General features: G+C 44.9%; 1 non-coding gene and 1 pseudogene across 1 annotated transcript; both read left to right on the top strand.

Annotated features, from left to right (window-relative positions):
- The first annotated feature begins 1104 nt into the window (after positions 1-1104).
- On the top strand, positions 1105-1162 carry MIR2285AD (microRNA mir-2285ad). Its single transcript, NR_107851.1, has one exon. It is a non-coding gene; the product is annotated as a microRNA mir-2285ad (primary transcript).
- A 2686-nt stretch (positions 1163-3848) lies between these two features.
- LOC788595 (vesicle-associated membrane protein-associated protein B-like) lies at positions 3849-5517 on the top strand (annotated as a pseudogene).
- The last annotated feature ends 1121 nt before the right edge of the window (positions 5518-6638 follow it).

A 6638-nucleotide genomic window follows, 5' to 3' on the forward strand; every position in this document is an offset into this window, starting at 1 on the left:
AAATAGTTTCATGCATTGCCACTTAGATTTCTAATTCTTCGTTCTCATATCTTTCCATTTGACTAACACTTTCCATGTGTCAGTAGTGCTTTGAGACTCTTTTACAGTGTTTTTCTATTAGATGTGGTGTTGCCTCATCTTGTAATTCATGCCAGAGGAAGGATATTTTCTACCTAGCTGCTCCTCTACAATATCATGGGCCATCTTGGCAAGATTCATCAATCTTTACTCTGATTTGAACTCAGGTCATTTGAGATTTCATTGAAAAGAAATTTACCTCTGATATCACACATCATGTTGACTTTAATAAACAGAGAAGGTTCCTTTTCACAAGGCCATAAATCAATATGACAGTAAATATTCTGCTTCAAGAGACAGGCCTCAAGCAGCCCTCAAGGAGGGCTGTCTCTTGCAAATTAAAAGTATATACTTGTACATTAAGGCCACACTCTTACAACATCTTCACCTGAGTCTACTCTAAATAGACCAGATGAGATTGTAAAGAATGTTGTAGGCTGTCCTAAACAGCTATATAACAGGCTAGCTTATGCTCCAAATTGTTTCAGATATTTTAATTAATTCAGGCCCGCCTACTTGCCTGCCTTCATGAATAATTTAGTCTCAAGTCACCTGGATGGGAGAGTGAGGCAGGCCTTAGCATGGGGATGGGCAGCAGGCTAGTAGGAGCAAGGCCTCTGTGTCTGGGTGTGGTGATCTCACTAGCAGCCCAGTGCGGGGTCTCAGAGCCAATGAGGGGTGAGGAGAGCACCGACATGGGGATGTGGCAGTGGCCTCACACAGGCCGGTAGAGCCCTCATGGGTTTAGGAGGTTGTGGCTCAGCTGGTAAAGAATCTGCCTGCAATGCTGGAGACCTGGGTTTGATCCCTGGGTTGGGAAGATTCCTGGAGAAGGGAAAGGCTACCCACTCCAGTATTCTGGCCTGGAGAATTCCATGGACTATACAGTGGCAAAGAGTTGGACATGACTGAGCGACTTCCACTTTCACTTTCCATATGAGTCTGGGGAATTGTGGTCATAGCACCAATGGGAGATTAGTAGTGTAGCAGGGGTACTAGGGGAATAAGTAAATATTGGGTTGGCCAAAAAGTTCGTTTCAGTTTTTCCATAACATTTTACAGAAAACCCAAATGAACTTTTTGGCCAACTCAAAATATAGTATAATGGGAGCCAAGTTTCTCACTGTGGGAGAAGGGAGTTATAAATATGAAAAAGGGAGAAAACTAGAATGAACCTGTGCTATTGGATAGGACTTATAGTTAGTGTGAATGTATGGTTTTCAAAATACATTTGGCTATACCTAGAAATAAAGATGTCAGTGTGTATTCTATGGATGCACACATATATTCCTTAGCTTTGTCACTGAGAGGTCCTAGAAGCTGCAGCAATACCCTGAGACTTTTGAGCACGCTAGTGCCTAGACCTTGGTATTCAAATACCACTCTTCACTAAAATGAACCAGGGCTTCACAGGTAAGTGGCTGACTCCACAGCTGGGGCAGCTGTACAACAAGACTCTGGGACATCTTGTGCCAAAAAGTAAAGAAATGCTCAGAGAATGATGGGGTACATCGAAAGAGACACTAGAGCTATTTAAATGGGGCTTTTACCAGTGAAATCTGGGACAATTTGACCTTCAAAATAAATGATAGTAACAAGTTGTAACCCAAGAGTCCACACTACTATAAATAAGTAAGGAGAGAAAGTTTTCCTTACAGTAGAATTCCAACTAGTAAATGGAATGTTGGAATTGAAAAATCACCATTTGGCAACCACAGAAGTAATAATGAACTGAGCCAAGAAATGTCAATGAATGGTGAAATAACAGGTAAGAAAACTGATGTTTACATAGCCTCAGAGTATCTTCCTACAAAATATTTTGGCTTCTTCTCATTATATGGATGGGTTTTCTTTGCATGAAAATCAGTAGGGAAAAGTCAGGCATTCCCAAGGAACCAGTCTCATTCTTTGCTGACAATCCCAGAGTCTCAGCCTGTGTATTTCCACCACTGAGAGTGAATTGCTGGGGATCACCATGGATAATAAAAAAGTGGATTTTATTTAGAAAAGGCAGAGGAACCAGAGATCAATTGCCAACATCCTCTGGATCATCAAAAAAGCAAGAGAGTTCCAGAAAAAACATCTACTTTTGCTTTATTGACTACGCCAAAGCCTTTGACTGTGTGGATCACCACAAACTGTGAAAAATTCTTCAAGAGATGGGAATATCAGACCACCTGACCTGCCTCTTGAGAAATTTGTATGCAGGGCAAGAAGCAACAGTTAGAACTGGACATGGAACAACAGATTGGTTCCAAATAGGAAAAGGAGTATGTCAAGGCTGTATATTGTCACCCTGCTTATCTAACTTCTATGCAGAGTACATCATGAGAAATGCTGGGCTGGAAGAAGCACAAGCTGGAATCAAGATTTCTGGGAGAAATATCAATAACCTCAGATATACAGATGACACCACCCTTACGGCAGAAAGCAAAGAACAAAAGAGCCTCTAGATGAAAGTGAAAGAGAAGAGTGAAAAAGTTGGCTTAAAACTCAACATTCAGAAAACTAAGATCATGGCATCTGGTTCCATCACTTCATGGCAAATAGATGGGGAAACAATAGGAACAGTGACAGACTTTATTTTTTGGGGTTCCAAAATCACTGCAGATGGTGATTGTAGCCATAATATTAAAAGATGCTTGCTCCTTGGAAGAAAAGTTATGACCAACCTAGACAGCATATTAAAAAGCAGAGACATTACTTTGCCAACAAAGGTCCATCTAGTCAAAGCTCTGGTTTTTCCAGTAGTCATGTATGGATGTGAGAGTTGGACTATGAAGAAAGCTGAGTGCTGAAAAATTGATGCATTTGAACCATTGGACTATAAGAAGATCCAACCAGTCCATCCTAAAGGAAATCAGTCCTGAATATTCATTGGAAGGACTGATGCTGAAGCTGAAACTCCAATACTTTGGCCACCTGATGTGAAGAACCGACTCATTGCAAAAGACCCTGATGCTGGGAAAGATTGAAGGTGGGAGAAGAAGGGGATGACAGAGGATGAGATGGTTGGATGGCATCACCAATGTGATGGACATGAGTTTGAGCAAGCTCCAGGAGTTGGTGATGGACAGGGAAGCCTGGCATGCTGCAATCTGTGGGGTCGAAAAGAGTCGGACATGACTGAGCGACTGAATTGAACTGAACTGACGATTGCTACTGCAATGATCCCACTGGAATTTATAGTCATGGCATGAGTGCTGGTAATTCCCATTATCTTAGTCCATTTGGGCTGCTATAACAAAAATACCACAATCTAGGTGGCTTGTGTGGTTTAGTTGCAAAGTCGCGTCTGACTCTTTGGGACTCTTGTAGCCCACCAGGCTCCTCTATCCATGGGATTTCCCAGACGAGAATACAGGAGTGGATTGCCATTTCCTTCACCAGGGGATCTTCCCGACCCAGGGATCAAACTCGTGTCTACTGCATTGCAAAAGGATTCTTTACCATGGCTTATAGACATCAGAAATGTATTTCTCATATTTCTTACAGTTTTAGACACTGGGAGGTCCAGGATCAAGGCACTGACAGATTTGGTGTCTGGTAAGTGCCCACTTCCTCACAGATGACTATCTTTTTGCTGTGTCTTTATATAGTAGAGGGGGCTTCCCAGGTGGCTCAGTGGTAAAGAATCCACATGCCAATGCAGGAGATGCAGGAGACTCGGGTTCAATTCCTGGGCTAGGAAGATCCCCTGGAGGAGGAAATGGCAACCCACTGACTCCAGTATTCTTGCCAGGATAATCCCATGAACTGAGGAGCCTGGTGTGCTAAGGTCCATGAGGTCACAAAGAGTAGGACACAACTGAGCACGTATGCATGCACATTGTTGAGGGGTTGAGAGAGGTCTGTGGGGGTCTCTTTTATAAGCATATTAATCCCAGTCACGAGGGCTCCATCCTCATGATCTAAGCACCTCCCAAAGGCCCCAACTCCTAACACCATCACGTTAGGTATTAAGTTTCAATGGTAAGAATTTTGAGGAGGACACAAATATTCAATCTACAGCACCCATTAAGAGACCATGTACTAAACAATTAAAATTATATTCCAGACCTTAGAGTCTAGCCCAGTCTAAGGGGTTCCAGGGATCTGAGCTGGTCCTTCAGGGTCATGTACCAGTCCTTCAGCAGGTCATTTAGTCTGACAGAAAAGGAATCTCCACAGAGATTAAAACTGGCCTTCAGGAAATACATGAGGTTCTAGAGCAGCATGGTCTGATAGAAATATAATACAGGCCTAAATCTGATACACAAGCATAATATGAAATTTCTTAAAAGCCACATTTCAGTATAGCAAAGGGACTCAACTCAGTGCTCTGTGGTGACCTAAATAGGAAGGAAATCTAAAAAAGAGGGGATGTATGAATACATATAATTGATTCACTTAACTGTACAGTAGAAGCTAATACAACATCGTAAAGCAACTATACGCAGATAAAAATTAATTAAAAAAAAGAAATCCTGGGCCTCACCCTTGCCCTCCGTCCCTGCGCCTGTACCACGGAGGCTGTCCCCCCGACCAACCCGGCGCGCAACACATAGGCGACCCCTGCCCGTGCCCCGGCAGGCCCCGCCTTTCCAAATTTAAAGGGGGCGCAGCATTCACGCGTCCCACCCCAGGTGCCCTCTCAAGTCTCCCCGCCCGAGCTGCCCAGCCGCTGAGGAACATGGCGAAGGTGGGGCAGGTCCTGAGCCTCGAGCCGCAGCACGAGCTCAAATTCCGAGGTCCCTTCACCGATGCTGTCACCACCAACCTGAAGCTTGGCAACCCGACAGATCGAAATGTGTGTTTTAAAGTGAAGACCACGGCACCACGTAGGTACTGCGTGAGGCCCAACAGCGGGATCATTGATGCAGGGGCCTCGATTAACGTATCTGTGATGTTACAGCCTTTCGATTATGATCCCAATGAGAAAAGTAAACACAAGTTTATGGTTCAGTCTATGTTTGCTCCAATTGACACTTCTGATATGGAAGCAGTATGGAAGGAGGCAAAACCGGAAGACCTTATGGATTCAAAACTTAGATGTGTGTTTGAATTGCCAGCAGAAAATGATAAACCATATGATGTAGAAATAAATAAAATTATACCCACAACTGCATCAAAGACAGAAACACCAAAGGTGTCTAAAGCTCTGAGTTCCTCCTTGGATGACACTGAAGTTAAGAAGGTGATGGAAGACTGTAAGAGGCTGCAGAGCGAAGTCCAGAGGCTGTGGGAGGAGGACAAGCAGTTCAAGGAGGAAGACGGACTTCTGATGAGGAAGACAGTGCAGAGCCACAGTCCCTGCTCCCGCGTCAGCCACGGCTGGGAAGGAGGAGGGCCTGAGCACCGGGCTGCTGGCGCTCGGCGTCCTCTTCTTCATCGTTGGCGTGATCATAGGGAAGACCGTCTTGTAGAGGCAGCATGCGAGACGGGGATTGGATTGATGGGTCTGCCATAGTGTGGGATTTAAATTTATCATAACCATGTGTAAAGAGGAATTAATGTATGATGACATCTCACAGGTCTTGCCTTTAAATTACCCCTCCCCACTTGTGTGCACCCGCGTGCACACATGCACACACACACACACAAATAGAACATAATATAACAATCTTTTAGAAAGTTTAAAACGCATAGTAAATGATTGGGGCAAAGAGTGAACCTTATTAATGACAAGGGAAACCATGATTAAATGGTAATGGCATCTTGTAAATGTCATTTTAAGCATCAGTTGCCTGGAAAATCCCATGGAAGGAGGAGCCTGGTAGGCTGCAGTCCATGGGGTCGCTGAGAGTCAGACAGGACTGAGCGACTTCACTTTCACTTTTCACTTTCATGCATTGGAGAAGGAAATGGCAACCCACTCCAGTGTTCTTTACTGGAGAATCCCAGGGACGGGGGAGCCTGGTGGGCTGCTGTCTAAGGGGTCCCACAGAGTCGGACACGACTGAAGCAACTTAGCAGCAGCCTTGGTCCACGTTGCTGGATTTCCTCTCTGCAAACATAACACTCTTCCCTGTCTGTTGGTGCTGGCCTCTGGGAAGCTGGAGCCCACCCTGTCGATGTCCTTCCCCGCGCCACTCACTCACTCACTGCAGGCAGCCTCTCCATGCCCATCCCGGCCATCAGTTCCTGGGGACTGATGAACAGGGCCTGAAGGCACCAAGAATGGTGCTGTGGCAGCATCGGCTGCACTCATCAGCAGTGGGGAGTGTGTGTGGCTGATTGACTCGACGTTCTGGAAGTCAAAGTCATTGAATGCTGTTCTCTTCAAGGGACCAAGCTAGATAACTATTGGTTCATGTAGTGAGATTGAATTCAGAGATGAATTCAGAGATTGAATTCAGAGATGTTTAATGCATATTTAACTTACATAATGTGTTTCATCTCATGTCTTCTGTCACAAGATTATAATTAATTCTGTGGCCTAAACCCCACCCGTGCTACTTAACACTGTGGAGTGAAGCTGGCGTTGCTGCCGAAGGTTCCGGGCTCTGTGAGCGCACACACACACACACTCACACACACACACAGAGGTGTGCTCGTGGGAACGTTGGAGAACAACTACC

The sequence above is a fragment of the Bos taurus genome, chromosome 23 (assembly GCF_002263795.3).
Source record: "Bos taurus isolate L1 Dominette 01449 registration number 42190680 breed Hereford chromosome 23, ARS-UCD2.0, whole genome shotgun sequence".
In the NCBI taxonomy this organism is placed as follows: domain Eukaryota; kingdom Metazoa; phylum Chordata; class Mammalia; order Artiodactyla; family Bovidae; genus Bos; species Bos taurus.